This window comes from Delphinapterus leucas, chromosome 1, assembly GCF_059928025.1.
Source record: "Delphinapterus leucas isolate spDelLeu-1000000601 "Yukka" chromosome 1, BTC_Dleu_Yukka2, whole genome shotgun sequence".
In the NCBI taxonomy this organism is placed as follows: domain Eukaryota; kingdom Metazoa; phylum Chordata; class Mammalia; order Artiodactyla; family Monodontidae; genus Delphinapterus; species Delphinapterus leucas.
Genome location: NC_143129.1, coordinates 138,817,677 through 138,839,901, shown reverse-complemented (window position 1 = coordinate 138,839,901; position 22,225 = coordinate 138,817,677).

Genomic DNA, 22,225 nt, shown 5'->3' with positions numbered 1-22,225 from the left:
ACAGAAACTAAGTTTAGATTTAGAGAAGCTTAGAAAATTACCTAACCATGTGACTTGTAAAACATGGAGCTGGAACTGGAGCCCTAGAGTTCTTTCAGAAAGAACATAACTCCTCAGCCAGAATTTCTGGCACAACAGGCACTCATTTATCTGGTGTTTGTTGATTGAATAAATGATTCTTAATTAAAATAGGATTTAAATAGGGTCGGTGATATTCCTAAATTTGATTTTTCTGATTCAAGAATTGTATTTTAAAATCTAAGTCCATGACCAGAGGTTTCATGCTAATCAACTAAAATTTATGGTAAGAATAAACAAAGATTAAAAGCTTACTATGTGCAAAAAACTGAGCTAAGTAAGAGTCTGAGGTTGTTTTTTTTTCCCATCGACCTTACTCGAGCCAGGGGGATGGGGGAGGAGAGAAAATATATGTGCAAGTGGTATCATGTTATTTCCAGAACTATAATTTATGGAACAGATTGCATTTACAGTATTTGTTTGAATAAGTCTATAGTAAGTTATACCCTAGGGACTAGTCACTGCAACTAACCCGTCAAAAATAACCAGCACAAGGAATTGGAGACTCCTGACATAATCTATATATTTATAAGAGGCTTTGCTTCAAAAAGGTAGCTCCTACCCCGGATCCCAAGACCTTTATTTGAACTCTTGGCTGAGGCATAATTGACAGAGAGAATTAAAGGGGATATGAAGACCTGGGACTGAACTTTTTCAATAGTCTCAGCTCAGCTCACATTGCTCACGATATTAGAGGCTGCCGAGATGATATTAAATGATGCTGCACTGACAGAGATTAACAGAGTATGCAATTAGATTTAAATGCTGTAATTGGAACATGCTGTTAAGTGCCTACCATCAGTCCTGGGTCTCCCCTTATGGCAAGCGAGTCTCTCCTTAGGTTGCTTTGTAAATTTAACACTGTCCTCACCAGCCACAAATACTCCGCCACTTATGCAGAGAGCAAACAGGCCTGACATTATTTTGAAATCGTTATGTATTCTGTGCTACTTTTTAGTTTTGAAAAGCTTTCAAATCTAGTTAGATCTTTCAAGCTTTAGAGCAGCCTATGAGGATAGGAGGACAGATATCACAGGGATGAGGTCAATGATTGATACAGGTGAAAAGAACCAACCATGGTCTACTAAGCTACTCTGTGAATGAATCATGAATCTAAACAGACCTTTGGATTCCACATTCCATGTGCCTTCCATGATGCCATGTGGCCTCCATAGGCTGTGATTTAAAATTAATTTTGCCTCCTGAATGTTCTTCCCTCAGGAGGTGAAGCTCCTCAGGCCCCAACAGGACAAGCTACCATATTGTGATATCTGTTACCCTCCACCAACAATATGACCTCTATTAATCACTGACGGTACAACAGGATGAGGTCAATCCATCACCATGCACTTGTTGACTATCTACTGTGTGTCAAGACATCAATAAGCACCATATAAGAAAGAAAAAAAGAGGATCTTAAAATCTCATTGACTATTTCTGTGTTATTGTTTGCCCACCTACAAAATATAAAAATAAAAATAATACTTAAGATTTGCCAAGATAATCACTATGTGCCAGACTTTTTAGAGATGCTCTATATCCACTCACTCTTGGATTTTAAAAGTTGGTTTTCAAACTGTCCACATGGTAACAGGATTCTCAAATGATGCTTTAGAGGTCATTGAGAAGCAAGAAGGTTCATTGGATGGGCCTCTGTGTTTGGCCATCCCAACTTTACCTAGAAAAAGTACCTGAAAATTTGGGGTTTATTCATTGATCTATTTTGTAGGTATTGAGTTTCTTAAAATAATTTTTATATTACACATGGTTCAAAATTCAAAAAGTAAAAAAATGTGTCAAATGAAAAATCTTTCTCCTCTTCAAATCCTACAGCTGCCAGTTTACCTGTCTCCAAAAGAAAAAAACAAAACAAGAGAACAGAAAAAGTTATCACTGTCATTAAGTCAACTCTGTCCTTTCAAGTATATATTTTAATGAATGCAGAAGCAAAGATGAATATTTATTCTTTTTTTCCATTTCTTCCATGCCATATACACTGTTCTACATCTTGCTTTTTCACTCAAAAATGCAACTTGGAGGTCTTTCAGTATCAGTTCCTAAAAAGCTTCAGCTGCCTAATTCCATTTAACCAGTCTTCTGTTGATGAATATTTAGGTGATTTCTAATTCTTTGCTGTGAAGAATAATATTGTTTATGTCATTTTTCACATGGGCAAATATATCCGTAGTATAATTTCCTGGATGTGGAATTATAGGGTCAAAGAATAGATGTATTTGTAATTTTGTTTGATATTGTTTAAACTGTACCAATTACTTCTCACCAGTAGCATATAAAAGTGTTTCCACATAGTCTTGGCAACATAAAGTTATTATCAAATGTTTGAAAGTTTGCCAATTTGGAAGATGAAAATGGTATACGAGAATAAGTTAAATTTTCATTTCTTTTATTATGCAAAAAAACAGTCAATTCTCCCTTTTATAGAGTGTTTAGTTTTGGATTTTCCTTTTCTCTGACCTATCTATGCATATCCTTTGCCCACTTTTCTAGTGGTTTGATGATCTTTTCTATACTGATTTGTAAAAGCTATTTACATATTAAAGACATTACCCCTTTTTCTGTGATAAGTTGCAGATATTTCGTCAAGGGTCATTTATCTTTTGACTCTGCTTAAGGCATTTTTGCAGAGAGATTTTTTTAAATACATAAAGTGAGTTTTTTTTTTTCTCTTCTGGCTTTTTCATTTTGTATAATAATTGAAATGATTTTTCCATTCCTGGGTAATAAAGTAACTCTCACATGTCTTCTACTACCTTTACAATTTCTTTTTTTACTTTTAAATTTTTGACCCATTTGGAACACATCTTAGTGTACAGTGTGAATGTCAATCCAATTATTTTCCAAATGGCTACCTAGTTATTACTGTATGGACTAGTCTGTTTCCTTTCCTCTATACACACACACACACACACACACACACACTGGCTTAGTTGCTAACTTTATTATATCCTAATTTGTATATATATTGGAATTCCATACATATTTGGAAATTTATTCTTTTCTATAGGTCTTATTTACTAGCCAATACCTCACTAATTTGTTAAAGATTTATGATATGTTTTAATATTTTCTAGAACAGGTGCTCCCTCATTGCTTTTTTTTTGTGTTTTCTGGCTATTCTTATTTGTTTCTTTTTCCATAAGAACTTCTTAAAAATTATTTTGGTATTTTTATTAGAATTATATTTAATTTATAAATTAATGTAAGGAAAACTTGCATCTTTATTAGGTTGGGTCTTCCTATCCAAGAAATTAATATATGCCTTGCTATTTGTTCAGCTCTTCTTTTGTGGAATTTCAGAAGTGTGTGTGTTTGTATGTTGTACCCATGTAGACAAGTGGACAAGCGTGTGCTTGCTTTTATACATGTATATAATGTCTTATATATGCATATATAATTTGTATATACATAAAAAATATGGGATGTTGCCTTTCATTACCTCTGGAATATGATCATAGAAATTATGTCATTACATCTACTAGTATGAAGAATTTTATTAATATATGTCTCTATATTGATTCATCTTTATATTCCTGGAGTAATTCCTCTTCCTCATGGTGTAGTATTCTTTTTTTTTTTTTTTTTTTTTTTGCAGTACGCGGGCCTCTCACTGTTGTGGCCTCTCCCATTGCAGAGCACAGGCCCGGACACGCAGGCTCAGTGGCCATGGCTCACGGGCCCAGCAGCTCCACGGCACGTGGGATCTTCCCAGACCGGGACACGAACCCGCGTCCCCTGCATCGGCAGGCGGACTCTCAACCACTGCGCCACCAGGGAAGCCCTGTAGTATTCTTTAATATGCTGCTGGGTTATTCTAGCTAATGTTTTACTTTTAAACTTTTGCATCTTGATTACAAGAATCTTTTAAAGTATGAAAACATTGACTAAATGATCTTTAAGATCCTTTTCAATTCTAATATCCATCGAGTAAAATCCAAGAAACAGTATGAGAACAATTGTCACACAGTTTGGTACTGACCATAACAGCAAAAAGGAATTAAAAGAATTCTTTTCCACTCTCTATGCTCACTATGGTGTCCAGCACAAAAATGGTGCACCGTGTTTGTTTTAAAAGTAAATAAGTGAACAGGGACCTCCCTGGTGGCACAGTGGTTAAGAATCTGCCTGCCAATCAGCGGACACAGGTTCGAGCCCTGGTCCAGGAAGATCCCACATGCTGTGGAGCAACTAAGTCTGTGTGCCACAGTTACTAAGCCTGTGCTCTAGAGTCCGTGAGCTGCAACTACTGAGCCCATGTGCCATGACTACTGAAGCCCACATGCCTAGAGCCCAAGCTCCGCAAAAAGAGAAGCCACAGCAATGAGAAGCCTGTGCACTGTAACGAAGCGTAGCCCCCGCTCGCCGCAACTAGAGAAAAGCCCGCATGCAGCAACAAAGACCCAGCACAGTCAACAATAAATAAATAAATTTATTTTTGTAAATAAGTGAACAAATATTTATTGAACATTAGAAGGCACATGACACAGTGCAGAATATAACATTGACTTTGAGGGCCCCAGTGACTAAGGTGACGGGCTATAAAAAGCACGGAATTTGGACTCAAGCATACCTGCAATCTAATCCCAGGTCTACTGTCTTGGTGGATGAAAGGTCTTAGACAAAACACTTAACTCATTTTCCTCATCTTTAAAATGGAGAGAATAATATGTGGCACACAGTTTGTGGTTAACATTAAGTGAAATGGTCTATGTAATAAGCAAGCATATTGCTTGGTGAAGAGCAGATTTTTCAAAAAATTACTTCCCTTCCCCACTCTTTCATCTCCTTCCCTTATTAAAAACATATACTCTAGTATATGTTTTTAAATACATATTTTAAAAACATATAAAATAGAATAAAGCAAGACACACACACACACACACACACACACACACACACACACACACTCCACAGTGGGGAAAAAGCCTAGGACTATGGTAGGAACACTGAGTTTAAATCCAGACAGAATTGGTCTCTAACTCCAGTCACTGCTTAAATGCGTGACCATGGGCATGTTTTCCCAAATCTTAGTTTCCTTGTCTGTAAAATGGGAATAATAATACTATTTCATACAGCTGGTGTGAGGACTGAGACAGTACACTTGAAGCATCTGGTACAAAGCAGCAATGGTTCCCCAGTGTCCTTGCTCCTTCCTGAGAGTTGCTCGCTGACAGCTGATGGAGGGATTACCTACTGGCTGCCAAGAATTCTCCTCTTCAGTCAGACTCCCTTCTGCAGAGTGGAGAATTCCAGCTGTCTGATCAGGAGACGTGACAACAGGAAGCCCCATCCCACTCTGCTTTCTTCCCTGACCTCCAACTCTCCGAGCCACTTAGACCCCTCATTGTGGTCCTTAATTATATGCTGTCATATATGGTTTCTCAACTTGCTGGCGTGTTAGGTTCTACTCACCAAAGCACCCTGTCTCTTGCTCTTCTTTTATTTCTCAAAGCAGCTCTCACTGGATTGAACCCAAGCAATTAAATGCTGTAAATCATGTCATTTTAGGATTGGAAGGTTATGGAAAGGTGTGATGAGTGAGTCCTCTTAGTTATAGTTGATTAACTTGTTGGAAAGCTCCACCAAAAGATTCTATTTCCCACCACAGACAATCTCATTAGAAGGTTCCTTCCCACCCCAGGGCCTTTGTATGGCTCTTCTTTGTCCCTAGAACTCTCTTCCCCACACCCTCTCTTTGTCTTTTTGTGGGGGGGGTTGTTTGTTTGTTTGTTTGTTTTTAGTCCTCCTATGATACTAAAAAACTCAGATCATATGTATATGTATAACTGATTCACTTTGTTATAAAGCAGAAACTAACACACCATTATAAAGCAATTATACTCCAATAAAGATGTAAAAATATCAGATCACTTACTTTTTTTTCTAGGAAGCCTTCCCTAATCTGCCAGGCTAGACCAGTATCCCCTACAATATACCATTATAGCTCCCTGCAGTCTTCCTTTACCGCACTTATCACTTTTGAAATATAAGCATCTTTCTCACCCACTGACTACAAAATCCAAAAGGCCAGAAGCAAGTCTGTTTTTGCAAATATTATTATCGCTAGCACCTGGTCCATAGTTGGCTTTTAATGATGTTTGTTGAATTAATTAGTTAATGGATTAACCACTGCTAAGTGCTTCTCAGGGAGGCTATATTTTTACACTCTCTATATTATTGGATCCCCACCTCAGCTCAATCATGAAGTAAGCTCCAATCCTTTGTCCTCTTTACCAAATATCTTACCTTGATGGCAGACAGTTTGCCACTAACGATCTCCCACTTATCCACTACTTGGGAAGAATCTGTCATTCCCTTTTCTCCCAGGCAAGCTGTCTACCCCACCCCACTCCCACCCACTTAGGTGTGCACACCACACACACACAGAGATACACTCATACTGAGAGTTTCCTCTGCAAATAGCAGACTTTACATGTGTTTTCAGGGTGATGTATACACTTTCTCTACATTTAAGGGTAATGTGCGTTAGGCAGTGATAAATCTTAGAGTTCTGTGCAAGGCTGAGGCCAGTTTGCCTTCAGATCCAGCCCTCACCCTTCCCCTGTGCCGTATCATAGCCGAGGCTCACCTTCACAGCCTGCAGCTCCCAGGAAAGGTTCTGAGAGGACTGAAGAGGCAAGAGGGAGGGGGAAGTAGAGCATCCCCCACCCCTTCTCTATGCTCGAGAGCCACATCATTTCCATAGGTACAGATCCCATCTTATAGACTAGCCATCGTCAAGATTCTCCCAGTGAAACCCAGCCCTGGGCTCCAGAAACCCTCACCTTCGTCACCACGCTGACTCCCAAAGTAACTTCTACATATTAAAACTTCTATAAATATTTGTTGAATGAATGAATGAATTGAACCTTGGGGGTTATATTATCTTAAGTGTTTAAAGCCTCTCTATATATCATAAGGTTGTTATATATTAATTAGGATCAGTAGATAAGCACCTTCCTCAATAGCATACAAATCTGGAAGTAATGTAATTAATTCAAAATTGCATAAGCAATCAAGGTGTGCTTACTTTTCCATCAATCAAGGCATAATTACTTAGCTGTGAGAAAGCTCAAAAGGGGTTTGTATAGCCTTTATTGGGGTTTACATAGCATACAACAACTCAGGCATCAGCAGGGCATTGTCGAAAGCACTAGACAATTAAGGCTGCTTAAACATCGGGCATGAAAGAAAAGTCTATTTCTTCTCAGACACTGTTATAATTTCCTTAACAGAATTTCTTGAAGAGATGACGAGATTTTGTATTTGGATGCAATTTCGCACATACACACACACACACACCACCACCACCAATAACAACAACAACAAAAATAAAACAACCAGTTAGATAGATGATAGATAGATAGATAGATAGATAGATGATAGATAGATAATGTGTAGATGTGTACATTTATATAAGAGGGGAAAGAGAAAGAGAGATTTAGTAGTATCATAGCTTAGCTTATGTTCCCTTGCAAAAGCAGAGCTGGGAGAAGGACTTATGTGCAAGTAACTTGTTTAAGAGGTTGTTATGAGCTGAATTATGTTGCCCCAAAATCCACATGTTGAAGTCCTAACCCCCAATACTCAGAATGTAAGTATATTTGGAGATAGGCCCTTAAAGTGGGATAAAGTTATATGAAGTCATATGAATGGGCCTGAATCCATTATTACTGGTCTCCTTATAAGAAAAGGAGATTAGGATGCAGACAGGCACAGAGGAAAGACCTTGTGAAGACAGAGGGAGAAGATGGCCATCTACAAGCCAAGGAGAGAGGACTCCGAAGAAATCAGTCCTGCCAACACCTTGATCTTGGTCTCCTAGCCTCCAGACCTACGAGAAAATTAATTCATGTTGTTTAAGCCACCCATTCTGTGGTATTTCTCACCACAACCCTAGAAAACTAATATAGAGGTAATCCTAAGGAGCAGAAGTGAAGTTCAAGGGTAGGTGAGGGGATGTGGACAAAGCAATGTATATTCTCAATTCCAGTATCCATTCCTTGTCTTTTATGGCTTCAGATCTCTTTGTCATCGTACATTTATTCATTCAGCAAATATTTATTGAAACATCAGTTAAGTACTGTGCCTGGCCTTACAGGTTCAGGAGGGTGAGAAGGCAGTCCCTGTCCTCACGGTGGGAACTTAGCTGCAACATTCAGCACATGATCCTGCAGGCTCTGCCCTCAAGGCACTTCGAGTAGCAACGTGCCTCTTACATCACACCCCACAGAATTCACTGGCCCCCAACTCTCACACACCACCCACAGCCTGATTGTGTGACCCACTCTTCCAGGATTTTCTGGTATCCCAAGTATTTAGATTTATTCAGCATTATGATTCTAGGAGCTTCTTGACTATTAAAGACCTAAATAATTTATTACCATAAATAATACTGATGCCAGCCACATTGCTACATTTTCACGACAACCGGCAGCTTGGCCATTTTTACTTTTTAGGATTGTGTCTGTGTGTTAAGGATCTAACTTTTGGTCAAATCTCTAACCAGGAATAATTATTCTAAAGTGAGTGGGAAGGTGGGTAATATAACATCAGTTATGTCTGATATTACTGACAGCAGTTAAGAATGTTCTATCACCTTCAGAAAAGACCACTGGCACAAGGCATGTTAGAGTCAGAGAAAAAGAATTCTACATGTCCTGACTTAGTCTAGCCCTATGTTTTACGAATGAAAAACCACAGGCAGTGTAGCATTGCAGAAATAGCCTGGATTCAAGGTCACTCAGTGACCTTGGTCGCTCTGGGTCCAAATACGTACTCAGCCATTAACTCCCTATGTGACCTCAGCCAAGTCAGTTCACGGCTCTGAGCCAAGGTGCTTCATCTATAAAATAGAAATTACACCTAATTCATAGATTTGTCGTCAACTTTGTGACGAGGTCTTTCCTACCTGGGTCATATTAACTAAAATGGTAACCCCAGCCCCCCAACACTCTTTCTCTCTTTTCCCTGCTTGTATTTCTCTCTTCAGTTCTTATCACCATCTGATACTCCATATATTTCTACAACTGTATCTCTCTTTTCACTTAAATGTTACCACCACTAGAATATAAAATCGGAAAGGGCAAAGATTCTTGATTCTTTCATTTAAGGTTGTACCCTTAGCACCTAGTGGGAATTCAATAAGTATTTGTTGAATGAATCAGTGAATGAATGAGTGAATGAAACATTAAAAGAGACTCATTAAATGTTAGTTGAATGAAGCAAAGGGCCATAGTTTAGCTCAGATAGCTGATAGAATGATACCAGTACCACATAGAGACAAGACCAACAAGCTGTGGCTTTTCCCCGTGGGGAAGACTAAGATTTGGCTGTGACTTGACCACAACATGCTTTTTTAACAACAGCATCAGTTATTCTGGGTGAATATCTTCTCCCTGGCACCCTAAATTTCTCACAAGTACCCGGCTGGCTGGCAGGCAGTCCTACTTAATAACAACCTCTGACCCTTGAAGAGCAGTTTCCCTTGCTCAAAGAATTTTCAGATATACATTCTTTGCAGCAAAAGGCTCTTCCCACCGCTTCTATCTTGTGTGCTAGGAAGGAGACAAAGCTTAAAACCAGAGCATGTCTCAAAGAGAAATGAGGCCAGCAAAGGAGAGAAAATGTGCAATAACAGACTGGGAGTAAAGCCAAAAAATAATGTCTGTTCCTGTTAATATGACCACACTTTTAACCCTCAGGCTGATTCGGCCTGGGATACGGCCTGGGTCCCACAGAGATGGTGAGGGAAGAAAGGGATGCTTTCTAACCACATACACTGGCTAACTAAAAGGCTGGCAGTCAATGGGGTCACAGAAGTTATGGGCAAATTCTCCTCACAACCCAACAGCAGATGAACAAGTGTTTCTCTGGTGACTAGATGAATGAATGAAATTTATATTTGTTTTCATTCATAAATATTTATGAAGCACCTCCATTGCGCCAGGGTCCGTGGTAGGCACCAGGGTTACAAAGATGAATGAGACTCACAGAGGGGCTTGGCCTGCACCAGTGACTATCAAACATTTTTGAGTCTTGTCATCTTCCTTCAAAAGAACAAAAGCAACACAGTTCCAAGCTGAGCTGCTCCAAATTGAAACAGGCTGTGTGTGGAGGGGGAGGGAAGGGAAGGGAGAAAGGGGATCTTCACCTCAGTGGGGTGTCTGAGGAAGCCCTGTGGCTCCCCAGAGCATGTTTGAAAACATTGACCTGGATGGCCCTTCAGGTGCCTCTCTGACAGAGATGCTAGGGTTCTGTGGTTTATACATCAAGCTTGTTATGAGAGAGGGGGGCTCTGAGAGGTCAAAGATGAGGAGGGAAAGGTTTGGAACTCAGAGTGTCCTCCTCGGAGGATGCTGCCATAGTGTTCCTCGGAAGCCTCGGAAGCGAAGAGTTCGTTTGCAGCACGAGACTGTAATGAACATTAGTCATTTACATTGGCTACTCAGCATGGATCTTATTGGAGGGTAAAATTGCTTCTTCTTATAGAGGCAGAGACGCTAGATACTTGCTTTCCCAGACTCCTTTGCATCTAAAGCACAGGTATGAACCAGGAACTAGGGACATAAGTACATATGTCCTCTCCCCTTCCCTTCCCTTCCCTCCCCTCCCCTCCCCTTCCCTCCTACCCTCCCTTCTTCTCTCCCCTCCCCTTCCCTCCTACCCTCCCCTCTTCTCTCCTCTCCCCTCCCTCCCCTCCCCTTCCCTCCTACCTTCCCCTCTTCTCTCCTCTCCCTCCCCTCCCCTCTCCTTCCCTCCTACCGTCCCCTCTTCTCTCTTCTCCCCTCCCTCCCCTCCACTCCCCTGCTCCTCCTTCCTCTCTTTTCCTCCCCTCCTTAATGGCATCTCAGTGTCTAATGTCGCAAGATCAGATCCTGACACAGTCGGGCAGTGCTGGGGCTCACATAACACTCTCCTAATCAGACAAGTTCCACTGAGAGCTTCCCCTCAAACCTTCTCTGTGCTCCCCAACACTTACGTTAGCACAGGGAGGTCTAGTGGGAGCCTGGGAGACAGGGAGCCTTCTCCTGCAGAAGCTTGCCTCAAGTCAAACCAGAAAACTGCCTAAAATGAGTCTGCAAAAGGAAAAAAGCTAAAGAGTTTCCAACAGTATCATGTGGGAATAGTTCTGAATTCTCTCTCTTTCAATGCACAACTTAAAAAAATAAAAAGATTTCCTACCCTTGAGCCACTGTATTTATATTTTGGGACATGTCAGCCAAAGACAGTGGCTTCTTCCTGCCCAGAACTTTGAGTGATCTAAGAGTCAGATGTTCTGAGAAGACATTTTTCATTTGGGAAACTCCTTAAAAAGGAATCCAGGTGGCCTTCAGCCTGATAGCCAAGTTGTTGACAAAGCACCAGCATTTCTGATATTTCCTGGACACCAATCCATATTGCTTTAACAGGATTTCATTGCATTGAACTTGATATTCCCTCCAAAACCATCAACCCAGTCTCAGGTAATTCTGTTGGTCAAAATTGACTTGGCAGCTGTACTTAGAGAGGTCCAGAGAGAGGAAAATATTCTCCTGTGTTAATTAAACAAATGTTGACCAGGAAATAAAGTCCTAGTTAGAGAATTAGGAGTTAGGAAATTGGGGTTCTTATGGTGGACTTGCCAATTTCCAGTTTTTCAAACTTGGGGATCCACCTCTGTGAAGCAGGGACAATATACTTCATGGAATTTTTGTGGATATTAAATAAAAATGAGAGACGGGGGGAATCTCTCTCAATAAAATTTAGCTGCTACTGTTGTTTCTTTGTCTTCATTGTTATTATAGAGACAGAAGCAAGTGTGACTAGAGACTAGGGGCAAAACGTGTGTGGGAAATAAGGGAAGCTGTGATGACGGGGAAGAAAGAGCACTTTGGATTCCAAGGATTCTGCTTCCCGCCAGTCATATGATTGTGGACAATCTATTTCAGCTTTTTAAAACTCCATTTTTTGATCAGTAGTATAGGGATTAAATTGTGGGGATTAAGTGATAGGATGAATGTAAAACCCATGAGTACAGTGCCTAGTTTATAGTATGAACTCAATCAAGGTTAATGTCCTTCCACTTTGCCCCTCTTGTCAAAGAAGGGGGAAGCTTTCTCACCTACAAAGAAGTAAATCAAGGGTCAGCATATACAACCAGCGGGCCAAATAAGCCTGCCATCTGTTTTTCCAATAAAACTTCATTTGCTGTTTTCACAAATAAAGTTTTATTGGGACACAGCCATGACCATTTGTTTACTATTGCCTATGACTGCTTTAGTTGCTACAGAGATCAAATGACCTGCAAAGCCTAAAATATTTACTATCCGGTCCCTAACAGAAAAAGTTTACTGACCCCTGATGTAACCTATCCGAATCCAAACTCCTTATTTACAGCTTTGGGTCAGAGCTCTATTGTCATATACGACCTGGCCATTTTCCATTTGTATATTCAGTCCCCCTTTTGATCATTCTTTCACCTGCAAGAGGTTGATCAATTCAAAGGAGACTAATCCAGATCGTGCTGATGAGGGATTGTCCAGTTGTCTCCATAGTTAACTGTATCCCAAGATCTTCTTGACCTTTAATTGTTGAATCAGTACGGTGATGAGAGAGATGATGCACAGAAGAATTTACAACCCTGCATTGAATGTAATGAACCAGCGTTATAACTAATATGACAAAAACAAGAACAATAGTCTCTTTAAAATGGTTGGAACTAGAAACTCCAGTTGCCTAATCCAGGCAAAGAGCATAAATCCCATAGGCCATGACGATTGGCTTTATAGGGTCAAGTCACTTTTTCTTTAAGGTGACTTATAGCTTGCTCTATCTTGCCTGTTTCATTGCTTTACATAATCCAGGGCTATTAGCAATGACACAAACACCACCATGACTAACCAACAAAAAATCTAGAGCAATGCAATTGTCCATTACTACTCATGCCAACAAGTTGAGACTGATCCATATCAGTCTAGGGCAAGAGTGGCACCATTAATAACCTCTTTAGAGTTAGTGATATGCTTCTTACAGTCTTTTCTATTTGTAGAATTCACACAATTAGGAACATTGCTCTGATTGTTCATGTAAACAATGATTAATTCCCCCAAGCTGAGTGCCTGTGTAATCAAGGGTGGCCTCCTTTGGAGCTCGAATCTGAGTTGAAATTTCCAGCTTTGATGTTTTATAGAATTAGGGTTCCTGTGTTCTGACAATTTCTGCATGCTATTCCTAAAGTGCATGAAATATTACTCTGAGGGAAAAAGAATCAGGAAGTCCTAGCCATAAAGTACATGGTAGGAGCACATGGACATCCAGAGGAAAAAGTTGTTCATGACATAAGGTCAAGGCCTCACTTGAGCTGGGTTACATATTTGTATCTTTATTAGTCTCTTCCAGTTGGTGAGTATTTATTTGGCCATTCATCCTAAGATGGTTGTTGAATTCAAATTTATATTATCTAAGTTATGATCAATAGGTTGTAATAATTTATTATTTTTCTAGGAAAGAGGGACACCAGTTGACTTATTTAAGGGCCTCTGTCCATGGAGGTGCAAATGGAAATAGTATTAGCTGCAATTCTTTGAGACTGCAATTGATGAGACTGGAACTGCTCTAAGGTTTTTAGTATGGGGGTCTGGTGGTTGATGGCACATCCAAAAGTTGTTACAGTGGAAGTCAGAACTATTGTTTGGGATAATCTAAGAATGGTGTTACAATGAGTATGTTCTGACCTAACAATTATCATAAAGAAGAATGATAAAAGAAAAGGGGCCATTACAGGTAGACAACAATCAGAACTCTATAGAAAATGATTATAAATAAGCAGATGAGAAACAAAATAGGAATTATACTGAGGTGTTTGTCCAACATGTTGGGTGCAAGCTGTCCATGAGCTAATGTCAGCAGATTGTTCTGAAGATCCTGGGTCAGATATTTACTTCCAAAGATCAGATATTTCTAGAGGATCCATGAAAACCTTTTTTGTATTTTCTACTTGAGTAGAATCGTGGGGAATTCTGTGTTGCTTGTTTAGTTGTGAAACGTGATCCCAAGGAATGCTCCACTGTATTTGTTGTGAAAGCACCTTCCAATCAAGCTCAAGTGCAATTTATTTTCCTATGTCTTTTCCAGGGTATGTAATCTCCTGGTTGAAAATTATGAAAAGGTTGTTCAGGTAGATTTTATGGGAAAGAGGCCTTAAACTATGGGTGAAACAACCAAGGATAGTACATGAGTCCCTTGCAATATTTTGCCATGTCTTCATGCGAAAGGGAAGAGTCTAGTATTAGAGATGAAATCTCTTAATGCATGGGTCTTCCACTTACCAGTTCTTAAGAGGATAACTGTTGTATCCCCAGGGGAGTGGACTATATGGCCATAAGGGCTAGTAGAAGTATCTTTCGCCAAGGATTACTGAAATTTTTGATAATTATGCAAAATTTTTATCAAAGTATAGTTGTTTCACAATATCACATTAGTTTCAGGTATACAACATAGTGATTCAATATCTCTGTAGATTATACTCCATTTAAAGATATTATAAAATATTGACTATATTCCCTGTGCTGTACAGCATATTCTTGTAGCTTATTTATTTTATACATAATAGTTGTGCCTCGATCCCCAACTCCTATCTTTCCCCTCCCCCTTCTCTCTCCCCACTGGTAAACTACTAGTTTGTTTTCTATATCTGTGAGTCTGTTTCTATTTTATTATATTCACTAGTTTGTTTTATTTCTTAACTTCCACATATAAGTGATAACATACAGTATTTTTCTTTCTCTGTCTGACTTATTTCACTCAGCATAATACCCTCCAAGCCCACCTATGTTTTTACAAGTGGCAACATTTCATCCTTTTTAACAACTCAGTAATACTCCATTATATATATATATGGAATATATATGTGTGTGTGTGTGTATATGTATATATATATATATATATATGTATATACATCTCACATCTTCTTTACCCATTCATCTGTTGATGGACATTTAGGTTGCTTCCATATCTTGGTTATTGTAAATAATACTGCTATGAACATTGGGGTGCATGTATCTTTTCAAATTAGTGCCTTTGTTTTCTTTGGATATATACCCAGGAGTGGAATCCTGGTTCATATGGTAGTTCTATTTTTATTTCTTTGAGGAACCTCCACACTGTTTTCCATAGGGCTGTGCCAATTTACATTCCCACCACCAGTGTCCTAGGGTTCCCTTTTCTCCACATCCTCACCAACATTTGTTATTTTTGGTCTTTTTGATGATAGCCATTCTGTCAGGTGTGAGGTGATATCTCATTGTGGTTTTGATTTGCATTGCTCTGAAGATTAGTGATATTGAGCATCTTTTCAGGTGCCTGTTGGACATCTGTGTGTCTTCTTTGGAAAAATGTCTATTCAGGCCTTCTAATTTAAGGATGCCATTTGTTCTTTTAATCTTTCCAGAAGATTTAGATGGTAACAGCAGTATAGTTTTTGAGTTTTTAATAACGCCTTATAGAGTTTTTTATATAATGTTCCCATAGTGTGTGTCTCAATCAGCTAATATAAATATAAAAGTTGGTATATCTTAGCTTAGAAACAAACAAAAAAATCAAGCAGCTTTTTAGCAACTGTAAAAGCTGTAGCTTTTTGGCAAGGAAATACTTCAACATCAACACATCCTGAAAATAGACATACAATAACTAAAACATGTTTAAACCCCATGGAGGGTGGAAGCTGGATAAAATCCCATTCTTTTTGCATGGGCCTCAACTTCTATAATAGCTATCTTTCTAGGAAGTAAGTGTAGCATCTAAAAGTTTCTTAACTTGTCCATTTTTGATAAAAGTTCCAGAGGAGGTGAGAAATTCTTTGTTTCCAAAGCATCTCAAAGTTGGGTATTACTCCAAAAATGTACCTGCTATCTGTATATATATTTACACTCTGGTCTTTGGATAGTATACAAGCTCTAATAAATGCAGTAATTTCTGTCATCTAGGCTGATGTTGCCTCAGGTAGAGGAGTATATTCTAAAGGGGTATTTTAAGTTAGTAATACCATATCCTGCTTGATAACCACCAGTTTCTGTTTTGAGTATGATCCATCATGAAATAATATTAAGACAAGTTCTCAGTGGGAGTGTCATAAATTTGAACTAAAGAGCAGGAGGGAATGTTTTTCAGTCAAGGGTCCAAGAGTTATAGTGAAAGGCTAGGAAACAGAGAATCTGGGTTATTTGAAATACCTACCACCTTTGTGGTATGTTTACTCCAAGGAAGAGATTGATCAAAGATAGCAGAGTTTAATGTAGAAAGAGTAGCATGCATACCTACCAGGAATTAGTGAGGTTGAACATGTATACTAATAATTAATTTACCTTGCATGTTTAATAAGACTAAGGCAAAATACTGGACATTTTTTCACTCTTTGGAGCACCCTCATTGATCTGAACTGAAATTTTTCTTTGTCTTGTGTTTTCTTTTCCAAGATGGGACCATCTTTTTTTCATTGTTCTTTATAGTTTCTACAAGCATCCTTGTCAATAGGTGGTCTGTTAGGAAGTGGGCCACCCAACTTTTTGATCTTTAGGGCCACACTTTTACTTGTGGTCCTGTCTCATTTTTGTTTTTGAGTCCTTTCAAAATCTTCTATCAGGTAATGTAGTTCACGTAAAAGGGCTGACTTCCATTCTAATTTCTGTTTCCTTTTTAAGTCTCCAGTGATAGGGCTTCTGTTATGTCAGTGCCTTTTTAACTCCCAAGTGTTGTCAGAAGTTATTTTCTGGTCTATAACAAAATCTCCTAAAGTTTCATCTTTTCTGTTTACATAATTAAATTATGATCCAATCAATTTTTATTGGAAATGTTTCAGGTATGGCTTTAGGGAGACTGCCCTACTCTCTAGGCCTTTCTTTGAATCTCAGGTTTACTTTGGAAAGAGGGATCCTGTAGGTCCCTTTCTGGGTCAGTCCAATTCCTTTCACCACCCAGGATTAGCATCTAATTTTCCAGCCATTATCTGTAAAAGTTGACTATAGATCAACCCTGGATCATATGCTCAAAACTTCTAACTTCTTCTGTAAATTGTTGCTGGCCATGTCTGGGTTTAGGGAAATCCTTAATTATATTTCTTAATTCAGCTTGGGTTCATGGTTTCAATTCTACTATAGCCTGCATATCTGGCTCATGGGTAAGATGGAGGTCAGAGTTCTATTGTCATACATGGTTTTGCCATTGTCTGTTTCTCAGCCTTTTAAATTTTCTAGTTCATTTTCTACTAATTGTACCTGCTCTTTGTGTTTATAATTGCAAAAGTTTTGCACAATCTAAATATCTTACACTAGGGGATTATTGGTGGCTGTTTAATTTGTACCATCTAAGGACCTAATGTTAGCCATTTAGAATTCTTGGGCATCAGTTGGGAATGAGGATGCAGCTTCTATGGGGTCTTAAATTGGCTGACTCCAGATTAAATAAGTGCCAGACCAAGTCATCCTGACTCTTCAGCAACATAAGCCAGTGGAAAAGCAAGGAAGGTAGAAATAAGTGGTATGAGGATAGAGAATAATAAATGATATCAGTAGCTAGTAGTTTTAAGTCATTGAATCTTCACAATATCTTAAAGGATGCATCTTTATTGTACAGATGAAGAAACTGAAGCAGAGAGGTTAAGTAATTTACCCTACTTACTCAGCTAGTAAGTGGTAAAGCAGAATTCAAGCCCAGGCTGCCCACAGCCTTATTTTTAGTTAATTTAACTAGGGAAACTATGTCTGAAGGCAACCAGAGCTGGACCCTATAGTGGTTAAGACAGGTGGATTTGGAGTCATCAAGATCTAAGTTCAAGTCCCAGTTCCAGCACATACTGGCAGTATGAACTTTAACAAACTCGTTAACCCACTGAGCTTTGAGTTCCCCGTGTGAAAAATGGGGAGACAATACCCAGAGCAAGAGGAAATCTCTCAAGCCTTCTAGGCAGTTATCTATGATACATCAAAACATCATTGAAGATGAAATGAGGTAAGAAAAAAGTATGTTCCAGAACTTCTTTCACAAAGAGTAAAATATGTGGCAGGAAGAAATGTTTTAATAAATTATTGTCTGTGGAGGAGGCAATATTAAGTTATAATAAACAGTTGCTAAACCACCTTCTAAAGACAGGTGTGTCTGGTTAACAGGAGGACTTTTGTTTAGCAGAGTTTTTTATGAAATCTTCGGTCAGACCTTAATTATTTTGTAAACTAGAAGAATGGCTGGCATGGCAGGAATCCCCTTTATCTACTTGCCCCATCTTTCCTTTAGCCTTTCTATAAGTACTAGACATTTAAAGATGATCGATTTGAAAGGGCACAAATTATTCAGTTACCACGATGCCCATGTGCCTTGTTCTGGCCCAGCAAAGGTTTAACTCATAGAAACATTGTAAAGATTAAGTGATATTAAGTGGAACCACACAATTGCCAATATTTAACTGTTTTGACCTACAAAAGTCATAACTTTGTGTGGTTCAATCTAATATAAAGTATTGCAAATACTTCCACCCAGGACTTGGCCCAAGGTAATTCCTTCATAAATGGTAACTAGTCTTATTGTCAATTGCCAAGAAGAGGCCAGCTAACTCAGGCATGCTTCTGGCAGGCAGCATTTGGGGTCCAATCTAATGAATGGGAAAGTCTCAAACTCTGGTGAATACTGGCTGCATGGTTTGGAACTTTAGTCCCTTCGAAGCAAGATGTCTGTCCATGAGGTGTCTGACACAGGACACAGCTCCCAGAAAGAAGTCCTAGCAAGAGTGAGAAAGATTGTCAGAGTTTTCAACCAGCAGACTGAGGTTCAGGGCTGTGTCTATACTTCATCATTAGACAGGAATGGAGACAGGGAAACTGAGGCAGAAGTTCAGGCCTTGGACGAGGTCAACCTGAAAGGAAAAAAGAGAAATGGAAAAGGAATGCTTTGATTTCCCTTTCTGTTCTCATTCCTAAAATATTTTCCACAATAAAATAGTTCAGATGTAAGTTTCAAGTAAAGAAGCTCTGAAGTCAGAGAATCCTGCCTCTACCTTGGAGATGTACAATGCACTTTTGTCCAATAAGCTTCATTTGACAAACATTTGTTCAGGGCTAATAGATGCACATTAAATGCCCTAAAAGTCTTACAATAAAGAGCATGTCTGATTTTAATTGAACCCCACATTTCTCAAATATTTGATAACATAAATTTTTTCTTCATAAAATGTTTAATGTTCTGTGGAGCCCAACTTTTCAAAAGATGCTTTAGGAAATATATCCCTGGGTTATAAATTTCTTAAATAGATATTCTGTGCAAAACTTTCTATCCTCTGTATTTAGCACAATGGCTGGCATAGCGTTGAGCTTAATTTATCCACAGATGGGGTGAAGTGTGGAATAAGAGGATCCTCTCCAGCTGAAGACAGGAAAAAGCCTTGGAGGACTGGACTTTGCTAACACCTGCCATATATATATTTTTTTAAATTTATTTATTTATTTATTTTTGGCTCTGTTGGGTCTTCGTTTCTGTGCGAGGGCTTTCTCCAGTTGCGGAGAGCGGGGGTCACTCTTCATCACGGTGCGTGGGACTCTCACTATCGCGGCCTCTCCTTGCGGAGCACAGGCTCCAGACACACAGGCTCAGTAGTTGTGGTTCACGGGCCCAGTTGCTCCGCGGCATGTGGGATCCTCCCAGACCAGGGCTCGAACCCGTGTCCCCTACATCGGCAGGCAGACTCTCAACCACTGCGCCACCAGGGAAGCCCACCTGCCAGCTATTTTTTAATGAATGTGTAGCACATGCTTTCACACTGGCCATTTCACTGAACCCTCACAACCACCCTAGGAGGCAGGTAATGTTAATCCTTGTTATGAGTAAAGAAAACAGAGCTCAGACCATTACAGGTACTTGCCCAAGTCATATGCTTCTAGGGGTCAGAAGTACCATACAGAGCCTGGTCTTCAGTCTCCAAATCCAAACCCCCATATCCACTTCACATGAAGAGTATGAAAACCCTGGATAGGGCGTTAAATTTGTAACCATGAAATCTAAACACAGGTATCCTGAAGCGCTGATTGTTTGGACATAAGTAAGGCAATAGTGAATTAGGTCTTGAGACAGGCAGAGACATTCACCACAATCTGGGGGACTTGTTTTCTCCATTGTCTAAGTGCCCTTGGACCTCAGACAAACCTCATATTTCTTGGAAACGTGTATTCCTCCGAGAGCCAGGGAAGGCGTGTGGTCCAGTAAATGCAATTAGCAGTCTCACCGTGCGTTTCCTCGTCTGTTGTCTCCCGGAGTACAGCCGTCATAAAGCTCACATTTTCAAAACACTCTTCCAAATGACTAGAGTCTCCAGCAGATTTTAAGTGGGTCTGAGATGCCTATCTAGGGAGCCCTTAGGATATATGAAAACTTTTAGTGAGCATCTCTAGGAACAAGGCTCGACTCTAGGCACAGAGACATACAGGAATGATTGAAAGAGAGAGAGAGAGAGAAACACAGTTAGCCAGAGAGACATCAGGTAAGATATAGGAGAGATTCCAGCAAGTTATTTAACCTCATCGTCAATGTAAGATTAATAATAATGTGATGATACACAAATTTATATCTCCAGCTCAGCCGCTCTTACAGCTCCAGACCTTTATATCCAAATGCCTACTTGAAATTTGCTCTCAGATGATTCACAGGGGCCCAAGAATCAACATAAGCAAACCTGAAGTTAGGGCTACTCCCCCCAGCTCTGCACTTTCTCCGCTATTTCTATCTCTGTAAAAAGTTCCCAGAAATTCCATCCTAACAATTCTATCAAATTGAAGATCTTAAACATTAATATGGAAAACACATCAAAACATCTTCTCAGTTCTCTGAACTCCAAACCAAAGGCAATGTTATGCCCTTTTAGCCACCAACAGCAGAGGGGTGGGGACAAGTCAGTATTTTTAGTGTTTCTTGCATTTGACTGCCTGACCTCCCATCAGACAGGCATGCCTGGTCTCTGTGACTGGGTCTGGGACTCTGCAACACTTACGGCAATGGTCAGGCCGTATGCCAAGAAGCAGCCTGATTTTGAGGGGCAACTCCCTCTGAGAATAGCTACAGCAGAGAACAGGACCAATGCAGGTTACGATGCAGAATTTCTTATGTTTTCTCTGCACGGTGATACTAACCAGGGCTGACCTCTTGAATGTATTTCAAGTTACTGGGAATTCTTGACTCAATTACAGTAGTGACTCTGTGTTGAGAAGAAAGGCCTCATTGCAATAAATGGAGCTGGGACTCAGAAATGTTTAATTTGTGCCTCCAATAGGAGTGGAATTCATCATGTTGTATCAGCAGATAGTGCCCTTGAATATCTCCCTCCCTAGACTGTGAGCTCCTTGAGGCCAGGAACAAGGTCTAAACCATGTCTGTTGTCTTCACAGAGCCTAACACTGTCAGCACGCAGAATATGTGTATTGAATCACTTGATGCACTAAGCTTCCTATGGACAGCCATGCATTTTCCATTTCTTTCACTTCCATTATAAAATCAAGAGACACTTATTGAATTGAACATCTTGAGTTTCAGTCCATGGTTTTCAGTAATTAGATTTCTGAAATTTGTGCCTTTTATGAAATAGGTAGTTGGGGGAATTCCCTGGAGGTTCAGTGGTTAGGACTTGGCACTTCCACTGCAGGTGGCCCAGGTTCAATCCCTGGTCGTGGAACTAAGATCCTGCAAACCATGCAGCCAAAAAACAAAAAAAGAAGAAGAAAAGGAAAGGAAAAGAAATAACTAGTTGGAATTGATTGTGGTAGATAGTTCACCAAGATTGTAATGAACGAGTATAAGGCTTGCTTGCTCTTTGGCAACCATTTTGTAAGAATTTAAATCTTAAAAAGTAATATGGCATTGTGGTCCATCTGGGTTGAGAGGATGGACTTATTCTTTGGGTGGATATGCCAGCATTAATATGAGAGGAGACAGGAGAGCTGTGAGCTGAACTGTATGGAAACCATCCTTTTCTTGTTCGTGCTACAGCTCCATAATATGCGACATATGTATGGGAGGGTCGAAGCCACAAGAAGGATGGAGGTTGCAGATTGGGATGGAGGTGTTTCTTGCATGGTACTGGAATCAATTTGGTCTTGCTCTCTCTTGTTTGTAGGGC